The sequence below is a fragment of the Anomaloglossus baeobatrachus genome, chromosome 7 (genome assembly GCF_048569485.1).
Source record: "Anomaloglossus baeobatrachus isolate aAnoBae1 chromosome 7, aAnoBae1.hap1, whole genome shotgun sequence".
Lineage (NCBI taxonomy): Eukaryota > Metazoa > Chordata > Amphibia > Anura > Aromobatidae > Anomaloglossus > Anomaloglossus baeobatrachus.
In genome coordinates this window covers 303,580,779-303,598,254 of record NC_134359.1, presented here as the reverse complement: position 1 = coordinate 303,598,254, position 17,476 = coordinate 303,580,779, and the positions used below count along the sequence as shown (strand labels likewise).

General features: G+C 42.9%; 1 pseudogene; it reads right to left on the bottom strand.

The window, feature by feature from the left end:
• Positions 1-17,476, bottom strand: part of LOC142246799 (transmembrane protease serine 9-like) — a 37,167-nt pseudogene that overhangs the window by 15,715 nt on the left and 3,976 nt on the right.

Sequence of the window (17,476 nt, the reverse complement as noted above, 5' to 3'; positions counted from 1 at the left end):
TCTGCACAGCATACTGTATCTTGCTGCAATGCACATCTGGACTCTGCACAGCATACTGTATCTTGCTGCAATGCACATCTGGACTCTGCACAGCATACTGTATCTTGCTGCAATGCACATCTGGACTCTGCACAGCATACTGTATCTTGCTGCAATGCACATCTGGCCTCTGCACAGCATACTGTATCTGGCTGCAATGCACATCTGGCCTCTGCACAGCAAACTGTATCTGGCTGCAATGCACATCTGGACTCTGCACAGCATACTGTATCTTGCTGCAATGCACATCTGGACTCTGCACAGCATACTGTATCTTGCTGCAATGCACATCTGGGCTCTGCACAGCATACTGTATCTTGCTGCAATGCACATCTGGCCTCTGCACAGCATACTGTATCTTGCTGCAATGCACATCTGGCCTCTGCACAGCATACTGTATCTTGCTGCAATGCACATCTGGGCTCTGCACAGCATACTGTATCTTGCTGCAATGCACATCTGGACTCTGCACAGCATACTGTATCTTGCTGCAATGCACATCTGGACTCTGCACAGCATACTGTATCTTGCTGCAATGCACATCTGGCCTCTGCACAGCATACTGTATCTGGCTGCAATGCACATCTGGACTCTGCACAGCATACTGTATATTGCTGCAATGCACATCTGGCCTCTGCACAGCATACTGTATCTGGCTGCAATGCACATCTGGCCTCTGCACAGCATACTGTATCTGGCTGCAATGCACATCTGGCCTCTGCACAGCATACTGTATCTGGCTGCAATGCACATCTGGCCTCTGCACAGCATACTGTATCTGGCTGCAATGCACATCTGGCCTCTGCACAGCATACTGTATCTTGCTGCAATGCACATCTGGGCTCTGCACAGCATACTGTATCTGGCTGCAATGCACATCTGGCCTCTGCACAGCATACTGTATCTTGCTGCAATGCACATCTGGCCTCTGCACAGCATACTGTATCTGGCTGCAATGCACATCTGGCCTCTGCACAGCATACTGTATCTTGCTGCAATGCACATCTGGCCTCTGCACAGCATACTGTATCTTGCTGCATGCTGTGCAATATGGTAGGTGACACGTTTGCACACATCTGTGATACGTGGTCGTAGGTCCTGCAATGTTGGTGGAGGGGTCGCATACACCTGCTGTTTGATGTGACCTCACAGAAAGAAGTCCAATGGGGTCAGGTCAGGTGAGCGGAGGCCACTCCACACAGCCACCAAACCCAATGACTTGTAGGAAGGTCTCCATGAGGCATCGCTTCACGTCCGCAGCCTTGTGAGTTTTACACCTTCTAATCATAGCATTTCTGTGTGCAAGGTGTCGATTCGTATTGAATTGATGAGGCCCAAAACTTTGTAATTCACTTTTTTTCTCTATCTTGTTCCTTTTCAAAATAAAAATGCTAACTCCGTTATTTTTCACCAGGTGGCGCTATAGGTGGTTTCATTGCGTAGCACATGGCTACTTTACTATATCTAGACACCACTTCTGTGCCTATAGCTGCCGCCGTTAATGGTGGTGGACAGGATACGGGTGGACACACTGTATAGTTGAGATAATTTAGGAAAACCTGCAATCGCAGAGGTTTTGACCCAATGGCTCTTGAGGTCTTAAAAATCTACCATTCTATGATTCTATGAAATCCTGGAGAATGAGTACCAGAACTAATGAGCAGATTCTTGAATTTTCTCAACAAAATGAATGTTTCTTCTTATCTTCTGGGCTCTCCCCAAAATGTAGGGCAAAATGAATGCAAGATGTAAAAAATGATTACTCATCTTCTCATCTTTCCTCACTGCCAGCCAACTGGTTGACCTCTTTCTGCCATCTTGTGCCGTATCCATGTCCTCCTCCTTGTAGACCAGGACCTCCAGCCAGGTCACTGTGCATTGTAAGGTCACGGTGCCCGTCATGGCATCATAACGTTATGGTCATATGTCTCACAATAATCTTGAAGGCCTGATCGCGGCCAGAAATCCTGGTCTACAGTGAGGAGGTTGGAGATGTCTTGCGATATGGTGGAAAGAATAAGACCAAAGGCAAGTCAGTGAGACGGAGATGTGATCGGTGAGGTATTATTATTATGTTTATTTTTTTTAATACTTGCCGACCCTAAATGGTTCACGAAAATGGCGGCAGGGCATTTTTTTTTGTAAATTGTGAAAAAAAAAAAATCGAATTGCATGAAGCCATGAATTTCAGGAAATTCGACTCAAATGCAGTCGTCTGAGGATTGACCTGCTTATCCCAAATCAGCGGCCACGACTGACCTGACAGAATTCATAATTATAATATATTTAGATATGGAAACTGTAGAAGGAACTTACCGAGGTGCAGAAATATCAGTCCCCCAAGAGTCCTGAGCTCCATAGTGTCCTAAGTCTTCACCTTCTGCTCTGTCCTCTCTTTATGAAGGTCCCATTTCTGGACCTTATATAGAGAGACTCCATCACTTGGTAACAGAGCGTTAAAAACTCATAAATCATCACAGTCTAAAGAAACAGGTATAAGGAAATACTCATGAAAATCCTTCTATCTCTGCCTTCAAGAAGCCAATCTAAAGACAAACACTGCTGCTGAGGAACCTGCGAAACAGAGAAGACAATGGCCAGACATAGGGAAAATCTATAGGGCGACGGTGAGGACCGCGGAGCGTTTCCAGGCAGTGATTCATGTCAATGTCACAATCATCATAACCCTTCCTCGTGCATCACAGGTGGAGACCAGAGAAACCTTTAGAGTCTTCAAAATATCTCAGAATCCGGGAAATGAAGTAACCGCAAGCAAGACATGGATATACTTATCCTTGGTCTTCCCTTTGATTACAACTGAGTCTTGAAGCGAAGGAAGAGCCCTTAGGCGGTGTCCAACAATGGCCCCTTACTACCTATTAATGGGATAAGTTTTGATGGTCGCTGGTAGGGATGATCAAATACCTCCAATATTCGGCTTTGCGAATATTTGCCGAATAGGTAATTGCTATTCAACTATTTGCGAATATAATATTCGATGCGCAATGTTAGTTTATAGGAAACCCGAATAACAACTATTTGGAAATATTCGGGCTTCCCATAGACTTACATTGCGCATTGAATATTCGACCTATTCGTCGGATATTCGCAAAGCCGAATATTTGAGGTATTCGATCATCCCTAGTCGCTGGGAGTCTATTTAGACATGCGCAAACCTGAGGTTTGGTTTTCAAAACAAACATCAACAAAAACTCACAGGGTTTCTGGTTCTGGGTTCGGATGCTTTATATGTGAACTTAACTTGCACGAGCAATGCTCTCCTCAGTTACGCTCGGTGCTCAACCCTTTGACAGCCGCTTGCATTGTTTGAATGGTTTGCACTGGGGGTAACAATAGCAAGATTACGTGTAGTGTGCCACCCAAAAAATTGTTTGAAAAATCCTGCCCACCCTCCCCCGGAAGTGATCTGCTTATAGCTGACTGTATGTGGACAGAGACTCAAACTGCCAATCAGTGATTCCAAACCTCATCAAACCTCTAAAGGTTCACTCATCTCTACGTCTTAAGGCCCCGTTACACGCAACGACATACCTAACGAGATGTCGTCGGGGTTACGGAATTCGTGATGCACATCCGGCGTCGTTAGCGACGTTGTTGCGTGTAACAGCTCCAAGCGTCTGTTAACGATCAAAAATACTCACCTTATTGTTGAAACGTCGTTCATTTTCAAAATCTCGTTGGTCATTGTGGATGTAGGTTGTTAGCCGTTCCTGAGGCAGCACACATCGCTACGTGTGACACCCCGGGAACGACGAACAACAGCTTACCTGCGTCCTCCGAAAACGAGTTGGGCGTGTTGTTTATGTGGCTGTTCTCCGCCCCTCCGCTTCTATTGGTCGGCCGCTGTGTTACATCGCTGTGACGCCGCACGAACCTCCCCCTTAACGAAGAGGTTGTTCGCCGCCCACAGCGATGTTGCTAGGAAGGTAAGTACGTGTGACAGGTGTTAGCGATATTGTGCGCCACGGGCAGCGATTTGCCCGTGACGCACAAACGACGGGGGCGAGTATGCTCGCTAGAGATATCGTAGCGTGTAAAGCCCCCTAGTTACAAGTACTGAACACCCAAGCATGGTGGTGCTCACTCATCACTAGTAATTAATGCTTATTTTAGCCAATTAGCAGCTTTAATTTCAATTTTTAATAAACGGAATAACTCATTTCAATCCCCTTTTCTGCTGCTCAAATTTTCACTAACTCATTTTTGAGTTGGGTTAAAAAGAGATTGGATTATAAAGCATTTTGGGGGGAACTCTGTGGTGGAAAACTGATTATTTCCTTGAACTAATCTCCACCATGAAAATTAAAATTAAAGGCTCTTTGGTAAGGTCCAAATAATCAGTTTGAAAATTCAAATATAAAGTAATATAACGGAGGATTAGAAATCGTTAACCGGTCCCCGCTGATACAATGTCTACACTCATGTCTGATTTCGTTCCACACAATCACTTGATTCCTGGAAGAACAGTGACAACTTCTTTATTCTGTCAATCAATCAAAAGTGACATAAAATGGTGATTTTTACTTTGTTTTATTGTTATTTTTGTGACCTATATAGTCTATATTACCTTTTTACTGTCAATTGTTTAAATAGAAAATGATACAAGAAATTAGGATTTGTTCTTAAAGACGAGCTGCTAAAAATGAGGCTGTGATAGCGAGGAGTGTCTTCAGATAACACGATGAGTTCATGTTCCCTCTACATTTTTGGGAAGGTTCTGGGATATCGGTCACATTATGGAAGCTCAGGTCTGATACGTAGGACTGGATCCAGGACTGGTAGGCGGTGACCAGGGTGTAGACCCCGGGGCGGTCGGGTAAAGCACAACCTTCTCCCCAGCTTACAATACCAGGTTGGTACCAAACATTATTGACTTTACATACAAGAGGTCCTCCAGAATCTCCCTGAAAGACAAAAGTATAGGCTAGTAGACATTAGGAAACAAGGATCATAGTGTTCTTCTAATCTTAAATTTTTCTTCCGATGGGTCTGACTGAGCAGAGTGGCAGATACTGTCTGGGAAAGCCATTTAACAGTTCCTAGATTCAACAGTCTTCTTAACATGGAGACATGGATTGCTCAACATAAATCAAAGGCTAAAAGAAATTTCAGCTTGAGTCATGAAAGCGGTTATCAGCTTTTACTGAATCGAAAAGACCTATGGTTAAAGGCAGACTATAGAATGTCCTACCTACTGGCCCCCATGAGATCAGCTGTAATTTGTGAGAAGAACCTCACAAAGTGTTAATTACTCCTGTGGCACCACAACATGGAAAATAAAGTTTGACATTATGGCTATCACAACCAGTGGTTTGCCCATAAACTACATGGGCAGGTCGAGAGAGAAGCATTTTATTATCACTTTCTGCTCTAGACAATTATTTGAGACTCCAACTGGAGAAAACATCAACAAGATGGGATGATTGGTAAAGGAATTTATAAACCTGACAACTCCACTGACTGTGCTTTGGCTAAGAAATTCAACAAGGTTTTGGGTTTGACTATGGATGCCCACAACTTACAAGGCTTTGAGTATGGCTATGGATGCCCACAACATTCAAAGCTTTGAGTTAGGCTATGGATGCCCACAATCGGCAAGGCTTTGAGTTTGGCTATGGATGCCCACAACTTACAAGGCTTTGAGTTTGGCTATGGATGCCCACAACTTACAAGGCTTTGAGTTTGGCTATGGATGCCCACAACATACAAGGATTTGAGTTTGGCTATGGATGCCCACAACTTACAAGGCTTTGAGTTTGGCTATGGATGCCCACAACTTCCAAGGCTTTGAGTTTGGCTATGGATGCCCACAACTTACAAGGCTTTGAGTTTGGCTATGGATGCCCACAACATACAAGGATTTGAGTTTGGCTATGGATGCCCACAACATACAAGGTTTTGAGTTTGGCTATGGATGCCCACAACTTACAAGGCCTTGAGTTTGGCTAAGGATGCCCACAACTTACAAGGCTTTGAGTTTGGCTATGGATGCCCACAACATACAAGGTTTTGATTTTGGCTATGGATGCCCACAACTTACAAGACTTTGAGTTTGGCTATGGATGCCCACAACTCCCAAGGCTTTGAGTTTGGTTATGGAAACCCACAATCTTCAAGGCTTTGAGTTTGGCTATGGTTGCCCACAACTTCCAAGGCTTTGAGTTTGGCTATTGATGCCCACAACTTACAAGACTTTGAGTTTGGCTATGGATGCCCACAACTCCCAAGGCTTTGAGTTTGGTTAATGATGCCCACAACTTACAAGACTTTGAGTTTGGCTATGGATGCCCACAACTCCCAAGGCTTTGAGTTTGGTTATGGATGCCCACAACTCCCAAGGCTTTGAGTTTGGCTATGGATGCCCACAAGTTACAATGCTTTAAGTTTGGCTATGGATGCCCACAACATTTGAAACATAATTGTAAGTTACAAGGCTTTCTCACCTGACAGGAGTCTTTCCCTCCTTTTGAATATCCGGCACAGACCATGGTGTCATACACTAAGGTAACAGAACTGCTGGTCTGTGAGTTTATGTGATACATCTTGTCACACGTTTGGTGGTCGATCAGTGGGATCATCACCTTCTGAAGAGTCAACGGGGATGGCAGACTTACTAAGAAAAGAAGAAGGCAGATTAAGAGTTGCATGAGTAACATGAGCTTCTCAAAGGCTTCAAGGTTATGTAGGACGGGGCCCATGTGTAGAACCTCAATGTAAGTGGAGCCGCTATAAAAATCTTACCAATCTCTTGGCCATGTATTTGCTGGGATCGAAGGTTCTCTGTGGTTAATTGAGGTAAGGAGCCCCAAGAAAAATAACTAAGTATAAGATCACTGATGATCTACCTCCTACATTATAAGCTATTGATAGGATGACACCAGTTCTTTAGTTTCTGTTTCAGATAATTCTTATGAAATCAAAAGCTTGAAAGTGAAATGAACATCTATGAAGAAGATAATTCTAATCACCACAATAATGTAATCCCACCTAAAAACATGATCATCATTGTCTTCAACGTTTGAGTTCTTCAGAAGTGTCCTCACCTCCGGGTGCAGTGTCTCCCCAGCCGGTGACCCAGCAGTCCATGGCACAGGGGAAGGTGACGGCGGGCAGGCAGACGGGCTGGATGTACTTGGTGTAGGTGACCATTCTGTCCAGCCTCAGAAGTGCGATGTCCCAATTGTGCTGCCGCTTTCGATACTGCGGATGAATGTGAACAGTCTCCAGACCATGGACGGCTTCGTTAGGATTGTTAAGTTGGAGCTCATAGGCCCCCAACACCGCATAGTAATTTCTAGTGTTTCGATCACTGTGGGGCAGAAAAAATGATCAGATATTTTGAGTCACCAAAACATGCAACACCCGTGACCCTAATCACCGGACATGACCCAAACTACTCAATTATCGTCTAATGTCAACATGACACAATATTGTCTGGAATTTGTTTCATGATAATTCCAAGTCCTTAACAAAATGAATAGAAAAATTAGGGTGGACACTTCTGTATAGAAAGAAATTGTCCGGGACCAAACTACTGAAGACCTCTAAAAAAGATAGGTCATCAGTATGAGATCGGTGGACGTCCATCACCAGGAGGCCCCTCAGATCCGTGACAGCAGCTCCATCAGCGGCTGCCGAGTTCTGCGCTTTATCTCAAACTGACTGATAAAAATAAAGAAATAAAGAGTTAAATGAAGATAAATATATTTGATTTTATTGGCTCAAAGTCTAAAATTAATTAATGCCGTAAAGCGATAAAAAATGGAAACTCCTGATTTACCGTGTTCAGTTTGTGAATCTCTAAAGTGATGCAATAAAAAGCAATAAACACTTTATATGTATTCCATATTGGAATCAATAAAAACAACTGAAAATGTAAAAAACAAACCCTCACACAACTCCATCAATAGAAAAAGAAAAAAATTATGGGTCTCAGAAAATGGAGGTACGAAAAAAAAAATAAAGAAAAGTTTCACTACTTAAATTAGGAAAATGGCAGCAAACAAAATAATATAAACCAGTATAGTGCCATTAAAAAATACAACTCGTCACACAAACAACAAGCCTTCCTATGGAGATGATAATGAAAAAAATAAAGAAAACAGTTCAGGCACTTGGAAGAAGGAAAGAGAAAAAGTAAAGTGCAAATTAGGAAAGTCATCTTGGTTGTGAGGAGGGGTCAGGGATATATCTGAGTGTCTATCAATTGTACAGACATAAATCATCCAGCATGGCGGCGGTCTACTGAGATAGATGAAACCGGGGAACTTACTCATCAAAGCAGTGGGCCGCGGTCATCACCCACTGGGCTGCGATCAGGGAGCCCCCACATACGTGGTAGAAGCCATTTCGTACTCTGTACTGTAGACTGACTTGCCACGGCCATTCTCCATCCACAGCGTCTGTGCCACCAACTATGCGGCCGGTGACCTGCGGCGAGCCACAGACCGAGCCATCTGCAGGGCTGGGAACAGCTGGAAGGAAAGATTCATACAAGTCATTCAGGCTCCAGCATTACCTTACTACAGACACTGCCCTAATAGTTCGAGCCACAGACATACTTACCAACTCTCACCAACCTCCAGTTGGCACGCAACATCAGGAAAGATCCCTCTGACACCAAAAATAAACCTCACACATCTCTAGCCTCATTGACCGAGGTATTCAGGGGCACAGCTATTGACATTTTCTGCTGACAGTGGCCCAAAGGCACAACTCTGCTTGGTATTTATGATCAAATGTTGGCAGCTATTGACATGGAAAGACAAGGCCACCATTGTATACTTTTCTTTGTGTAGGAAGCTTCGCTCAGGGAAGGCCATAATTGTACTTTTTGGTTCCCATTAAGAAGAAGCAAAGTAACCCATGACGTACCATGACGTACGTGTAATCCAGCGATGCTGGAAGTGATCACCGTTATCCGCCAGACATATATGGATGCTACACTCCATGAACACACTAAATTGGGGGGGAAGAGCAGCAATTTCATGTTGGATATTTCCCTTGAAATTTTCCACATTAGAGCGTGCCTCAACAAAAGGAGTCTGGTGGTGACTGATCCAGTGACCGCGGTGCCCAAAGCCCCTTTGAAATTACCCAGTGTTGAAAAAAGACTCAATTTCTGCCCTTCCCAATGTGTGACCCACCACAAACAGAGGTTAAACGCCACGACAGCTGTCCAAATCCCACCTCATCACTACGATGCTTGGGAAACCTACTTGTTCGAAGATCCAAAGACTGAGGAGCACATTGATCATAGCGAGTCTGGTGCAGAGTTTTTGGGTGAACTGTGATTGGTTGATGGCACAGCACTATTATTCCATTGGATAGAAGACATCGCATGGCTTTTATTCATGAACACTATAAATTGTACTACTATAAATGCTAATAATACTCCGAGCGTGATACTGAGTTGTTGGGTGGTGTCTTATTTCACACTCCAGTGTGACATGATCTGATTGGGAAACATCTGGCAGGTTGATAGAGCATAGATATCAATTTGTTCTTCCGTGGCCCCGAGGGTCTTCCTCGACAGTCAAAAGACATTTATTTTTAAAGAGAACTCCCGGACTACTGACAGAGGTGAGTAAAGAGTTATTCCCAAACGTTTCTGACCACTGATGGGGCCAATCGCTGGGACCCTGAGTGATCCCAAGATTGAGGCTTCTGGACCCTAAGACCAGGGCTGTGCAGCTCTGTACTGAGTGCGCATGCTCGGCCTCTGCTCCAAGTACTTTCTTTGTGATTGCCAAGTTCTGCCTTATTTCTATCAGTTGCAAAAAAATGTTCCATTGAGGTCTGGTCTGAATATCCTGTTCTTGGGGTTCCAGATCCAATGACGGAATAAAATCAGAGAAAGAGTCACCAAAAATAATTGTCAAAAATTGTACCAAAAATGTCCAACAAATGGGAAATAAGTGGAGGAGTTTATAGGTTCAGCCTGAGGTCAGCCGGGCTGAGGTCGCCCTGTAGTGTGATCAATAGTGCAAGAATTGATGTATAATCCTTATCCGTGACGCCCCCTGCTGGTATCGATTATTTTGCCTGGTGTCTGTGAGGTCGCGTTCACACACAGGTTTCTATTGAGGATTTTTAGCTTCTTATTGATTTTAATGGAAAAACCTTCCTGTAGAGCCCATGGTGCTGTTTTGTGTATTGTTCTCCAGCCGTGGGGTTTGTGCCTCTGTAGATTGGTAATATTGATATTTTCTGATTAATCTCGATTTTCTAATTCATTGTCTCTATGGGAGAGGATTTAAGCTTTTGTCTGATCTTTATCCCCTGCTCTCCATTTCAATAGCCATAAGGGTATTTCATTAGATGTCATGTGATCAAAAATGACAAAAATACAAAAGATCACATCGCTATACCAATTGAGAAAAAAAAATATAGAATGTATAACAATAATAATAATAATAATAATAATATAACAAATCTGCAGTTAAATAGCAACACTGCGGGCGCTGGCAACAAGAGATGCCCAACAACATATAATATAATCAACCAAAAACATTCTAACCTTCAAAGTGCAGGTAAGATATAGAGTCCAGACCAAATGTTTGGTCACACCTTTTCATTCAAAGAGTTTTTTTTATTTTCATGACTCTGAAAATTGTAGGTTCACATTGAAGGCATCAAAACTATGAATGAAAACATGTGGAATGAAATACTTAACAAAAAAGTGTGAAACAACTGAAAATCTGTCTTATATTCTAGGTTCTTCACAGTAGCCATCTTTTGCTTTGATTACTGCTTTGCACACTCTTGGCATTCTCTTGATGAGCTTCAAGAGGTAGTCACCGGAAATGGTCTTCCAACAGTCTTGAAGGAGTTCCCAGAGATGCTTAGCACTTGTTGGCCCTTTTGCCTTCACTCTGCGGTCCAGCTCACCCCAAACCATCTCGATTGGGTTCAGGTCTGGTGACTGTGGAGGCCAGGTCATCTGGCGTAGCACCCCATCACTCTCCTTCTTAGTCACATAGCCCTTACACAGCCTGGAGGTGTGTTTGGGGTCATTGTCCTGTTGAAAAATAAATGATGGTCCAACTAAACGCAAACCAGATGGAATAGCACGCTGCTGCAAGATGCTGTGGTAGCCATGCTGGTTCTGTATGCCTTCAATTTGGAGTAAATCCCCAACAGTGTCACCAGCGAAGCCCCCCTCCCCCCCCACACCATCACACCTCCTCCTCCATGCTTTACGGTGGGAACCAGCCATGTAGAGTCCATCCAATCACCTTTTCAGCATTGCACAAAGACACAGTGGTTGGATCCAAAGATCTCAAATTTGCATTCATCAGACCAAAGCACAGATTTCCACTGGTCTAATGTCCATTCCTTGTGTTCTTTAGCCCAAACAAGTCTCTTCTGCTTGTTGCCTGTCCTTAGCAGTGGTTTCCAAGCAGCTATTTTACCATGAAGTCCTGCTGCACAAAGTCTCCTCTTAACAGTTGTTCTAGAGATGTGTCTGCTGCTAGACCTCTGTGTGGCATTGACCTGGTCTCTAATCTGAGCTGCTCTTAACCTGCGATTTCTGAGGTTCGTGGCTCAGATAAACTTATCCTCCGCAGCAGAGGTGACTCTTGGTCTTCCTTTCCTGGGGTGGTTCTCATGTGAGCCAGTTTCTTTGTAGCATTGGATGGTTTTTGCCACTGCACTTGGGGACACTTTCAAAGTTTTCCCAATTTTTCAGACTGACTGACCTTCATTTCTTAACGTAATGATGGCCACTCGTTTTTCTTTACTTAGCTGCTTTTTTCTTGCCATAAAACAGTCTATTCAGTAGGACTATCAGCTGTGTATCCACCAGTCTTCTGCACAACACAACTGATGGTCCCAACCCCATTTATAAGGCAAGAAATCCCACTTATTAAACCTGTGAAGTGAGAACCATTTCCGGTGACTACCTCTTGAAGATCCTCAAGAGAATGCCAAGAGTGTGCAAAGCAGTAATCAAAGCCAAAGGTGGCTACTTTGAAGAACCTAGAATATAAGACATATTGTCAGTTGTTTCACACTTTTTGTTAAGTATTTCATTCCACATGTGTTTATTCATAGTTTTGATGCCTTCAATGTGAATCTACAATTTTCAGAGTCATGAAAATAAAGGAAACTCTTTGAATGAAAAGGTCTGTCCAAACCTTTGGTCTGTACTGTATATATATATATATATATATATATATATATATATATATATATTGTATATTTTATTTATCTAAACAATATGAAATAGCCACAACCCCATATTGAAAGATGGATAAATGTAGCGTGCACCAAATCTCCAGCTCCCTGCACATCAATGATAGAAGTATATATATTATATATATATATATATTGCACATCATTATAAATAGCAACAGTGAGGGCGCTTGCAAAAAGAGATATCCAACAATGTGTAATATAATCAACCAGAAACAATTCTGACTCTCAAGGTGCAGGTAAGATATATATATATATATATAATTATATATATATATACAGTTAGGTCCAGAAATCTTTGGACAGTGACACAATTTTGGCGAGTTGGGCTCTGCATGCCACCGCATTGGATTTGAAATGAAATCTCTACAACAGAATTCAAGTGCAGATTGTAACGTTTAATTTGAAGGTTTGAACAAAAATATCTGATAGAAATTGTAGGAATTGTCACATTTCTTTACAAACACTCCACATTTTAGGAGGTCAAAAGTAATTGGACAAAAAAACCAAACCCAAACAAAATATTTTTATTTTCAATATTTTGTTGCGAATCCTTTGGAGGCAATCACTGCCTTAAGTCTGGAACCCATGGACATCACCAAACGCTGGGTTTCCTCCTTCTTAATGCTTTGCCAGGCCTTTACAGCTGCAGCCTTCAGGTCTTGCTTGTTTGTGGGTCTTTCCGTCTTAAGTCTGGATTTGAGCAAGTGAAATGCATGCTCAATTGGGTTAAGATCTGGTGATTGACTTGGCCATTGCAGAATGTTCCACTTTTTTGCACTCATGAACTCCTGGGTAGCTTTGGCTGTATGCTTGGGGTCATTGTCCATCTGTACTATGAAGCGCCGTCCGATCAACTTTGCGGCATTTGGCTGAATCTGGGCTGAAAGTATATCCCGGTACACTTCAGAATTCATCCGGCTACTCTTGTCTGCTGTTATGTCATCAATCAACATAAGTGACCCAGTGCCATTGAAAGCCATGCATGCCCATGCCATCACGTTGCCTCCACCATGCTTTACAGAGGATGTGGTGTGCCTTGGATCATGTGCCGTTCCCTTTCTTCTCCAAACTTTTTTCTTCCCATCATTCTGGTACAGGTTGATCTTGGTCTCATCTGTCCATAGAATACTTTTCCAGAACTGAGCTGGCTTCATGAGGTGTTTTTCAGCAAATTTAACTCTGGCCTGTCTATTTTTGGAATTGATGAATGGTTTGCACCCTTTGTATTTACTTTCATGGAGTCTTCTCTTTACTGTTGACTTAGAGACAGATACACCTACTTCACTGAGAGTGTTCTGGACTTCAGTTGATGTTGTGAACGGGTTCTTCTTCACCAAAGAAATTATGCGGCGATCATCCACCACTGTTGTCATCCGTGGACGCCCAGCCCTTTTTGAGTTCCCAAGCTCACCAGTCAATTCCTTTTTCTCAGAATGTACCCGACTGTTGATTTTGCTACTCCAAGCATGTCTGCTATCTCTCTGATGGATTTTTTCTTTTTTTTCAGCCTCAGGATGTTCTGCTTCACCTCAATTGAGAGTTCCTTAGACCGCATGTTGTCTGGTCACAGCAACAGCTTCCAAATGCAAAACCACACACCTGTAATCAACCCCAGACCTTTTAACTACTTCATTGATTACAGGTTAACGAGGGAGACGCCTTCAGAGTTAATTGCAGCCCTTAGAGTCCCTTGTCCAATTACTTTTGGTCCCTTGAAAAATAGGAGGCTATGCATTACAGAGCTATGATTCCTAAACCCTTTCTCCGATTTGGATGTGAAAACTCTCATATTGCAGCTGGGAGTGTGCACTTTCAGCCCATATTATATATATAATTGTATTTCTGAACATGTTTTTGTAAACAGCTAAAATAACAAAACTTGTGTCACTGTCCAAATATTTCTGGACCTAACTGTATATATATATATATATTATTTATCTGAATAATATCAAATCACCCCAACCCCATAATATAACCGCTGTTGAATAAATGTAGCCTGCACCCAATCTCCAGCTTTCTGCACAATAATAGAGGTATATACTGTTATAGCTGTTCTGTTTCAAAAGTCAGCTTATGGGATCACCAGTGAGGTCCTCTGAATTAGGCCTCTTCAGGCCTAATCAATATCAAGCGCTTGGAGAAAAGACCTGCATTCATGTGAGCATGATCAGTTTTCTGTTTATTCCCACACAGCACACCTTTCTGCAAATGCCCTCTCAGTGTCCCTGGACCTTGTCAACAGGCCACACTCCTCCGGCAAGTCAGAATGGGCTCTCAAGGTGTAGCTGGAAGGCTAGTCAGCACTCTCACCTGCTATCCTTGCAGGGTGTATTGGGAAGGCTTTTTGAAACAGCTCTCTTACCCAATAGACCAGGTGACTAAAGCAGGAAGGACCAGGTGTGACAGTCCTCTCTCCTACTAGACCACCTCCATGTAAGTGGGAAGGCCACACTGCTCTCTAATCCACTTAGACATGATGTGCAGTTGGGTACCCCATGCTGGTCCTTTTCACAGTATTCCAGCAACGAACGTAAACTAGAGTTAAACCAAAACAATCCTCAGAACTGACTTCTTACAGAGGGCAGAAGACAGAAAATCGCGCAGCGCCTCACATGCCCCCTCCCAACAGAATAGCGACAGCGTACAGTTTGTTTAGTAAGAGTCTTATCTCAAAAGAATTCTTCGTCCAGACTCAGCTTTCCAAAACATCCAACTTTTTTAATACCGACTGGTATACATAATCCCAGCAGAAAATTGAGACTACTTATATACCTTCACAGCACTAACATTCTACTGAAAGGAAAACAAGTTACTTTGCTATAAAACCTTCGTCTCCATTTCGAGGGGAAGAAACATACGATATCTCACTATGAGGACAAATCACAGGACCACTTGTCCACTCATTCATTGATCCAGAAACTTATGTAACAATACACCTTCCAAGGATCAGTGAACCACACATGTATATAAAATTATCTAAACCGCTCTTGACACTGATGGGAAAAAATACATACAGTGCCTACAAGTAGTATTCAACCCCCTGCAGATTTAGCAGGTTTACACATTCGGAATTAACTTGGCATTGTGACATTTGGACTGTAGATCAGCCTGGAATTGTGAAATGCACTGCAGCAAAAAAGAATGTTATTTCTTGTTTATTATTTTTTTAAATTGAGAAAAGTTTATTCACAGGGTCATTTATTATTCAACCCCTCAAACCACCAGAATTCTGTTTGGTTCCCCTAAAGTATTAAGAAGTATTTCAGGCACAAAGAACAATGAGCTTCACATGTTTGGATTAATTATCTCTTTTTCCAGCCTTTTCTGACTAATTAACCCTCCCCAAACTTGTGAACAGCACTCATACATGGTCAACATGGGAAAGACAAAGGAGCATTCCAAGGCCATCAGAGACAAGATCGTGGAGGGTCACAAGGCTGGCAAGGGGTACAAAACCCTTTCCAAGGAGTTGGGCCTACCTGTCTCCACTGTTGGGAGCATCATCCGGAAGTGGAAGGCTTATGGAACTACTGTTAGCCTTCCACGGCTTGAACAGCCTTTGAAAGTTTCCTCCCGTGCCGAGGCCAGGCATGTCCGAAGAGTCAAGGCTAACCCAAGGACAACAAGGAAGGAGCTCCGGGAAGATCTCATGGCAGTGGGGACATTGGTTTCAGTCAATACCATAAGTAACGTACTCCACCGCAATGGTCTCCGTTCCAGACGAGCCCGTAAGGTACCTTTACTTTCAAAGCGTCATGTCAAGGCTCATCTACAGTTTGCTCATGATCACTTGGAGGACTCTGAGACAGATTGGTTCAAGGTTCTCTGGTCTGATGAGACCAAGATCGAGATCTTTGGTGCCAACCACACACATGACGTTTGGAAACTGGATGGCACTGCATACGACACCAAGAATACCATCCCTACAGTCAAGCATGGTGGTGGCAGCATCATGCTGTGGGGCTGTTTCTCAGCCAAGGGGCCTGGCCATCTGCTCCACATCCATGGGAAGATGGATAGCACGGCCTACCTGGAGATTTTGGCCAAGAACCTCCGCTCCTCCATCAATGATCTTAAGATGGGTCATCATTTCATCTTCCAACAAGACAACGATCCAAAGCACACAGCCAAGAAAACCAAGGCCTGGTTCAAGAGGGAAAAAATCAAGGTGTTGCAGTGGCCTAGTCAGTCTCCTGACCTTAACCCAATTGAAAACTTGTGGAAGGAGCTCAAGATTAAAGTCCACATGAGACACCCAAAGAACCTAGATAACTTGGAGAAGATCTGCATGGAGGAGTGGGCCAAGATAACTCCAGAGACCTGTGCCGGCCTGATCAGGTCTTATAAAAGGCGATTATTAGCTGTAATTGCAAACAAGGGTTATTCCACAAAATATTAAACCTAGGGGTTGAATAATAATTGACCCACACTTTTATGTTGAAAATTTATTAAAATTTAACTGAGCAACAAAACTTGTTGGTTTGTAAGATTTATGCATCTGTTAATAAATCCTGCTCTTGTTTGAAGTTTGCAGGCTCTAACTTATTTGCATCTTATCAAACCTGCAAAATCTGCAGGGGGTTGAATACGACTTGTAGGCACTGTAAATCTGCAGGGGGTTGAAGACTACTTGTAGGCACTGTATGTCAGGTATCCACACAAATACTTTATATGGCTATGCCCTGTGACATTTCACAACCGGAACATTTTTCCACAGTCCACAGTATAGCCTATAACCTTTATTTTATACATACATATTATTTTACCAAGTCCCTTATCTCAATTACTCATCACTTTTATGTTATTCAGAGGCTTCTCATCAATATACAACAACTTACTGCCTGTCTACTTTATCTAGGCATTAATATGAAACCACTTATGAACACATATCCCTAGACCAGTGTATTGCCCATCAAAGATGCAAAGATGGCCAAAGCAAAACACAAAACACAGCAAATGTAATTATACAGAGACTGTCCCAATTCTGTGCTATGCAATCTATGCAATCAGTTAATGGACGGACAACAGATTATCTTATTACTCTATATTTCAACTCTCATTCAGACATGCATGAGAAAAAACAATACTCACTGGTGATGCCAGAGTTCTTGAACCGTGTGTACAGCCTTACCCAGAATATTCGGGAAATCAGAGAGAGTGAAATAAAGTGTAAGAATAAAGCTTCTCACCTTGCTGCAGCTGAAATTTCACTGTC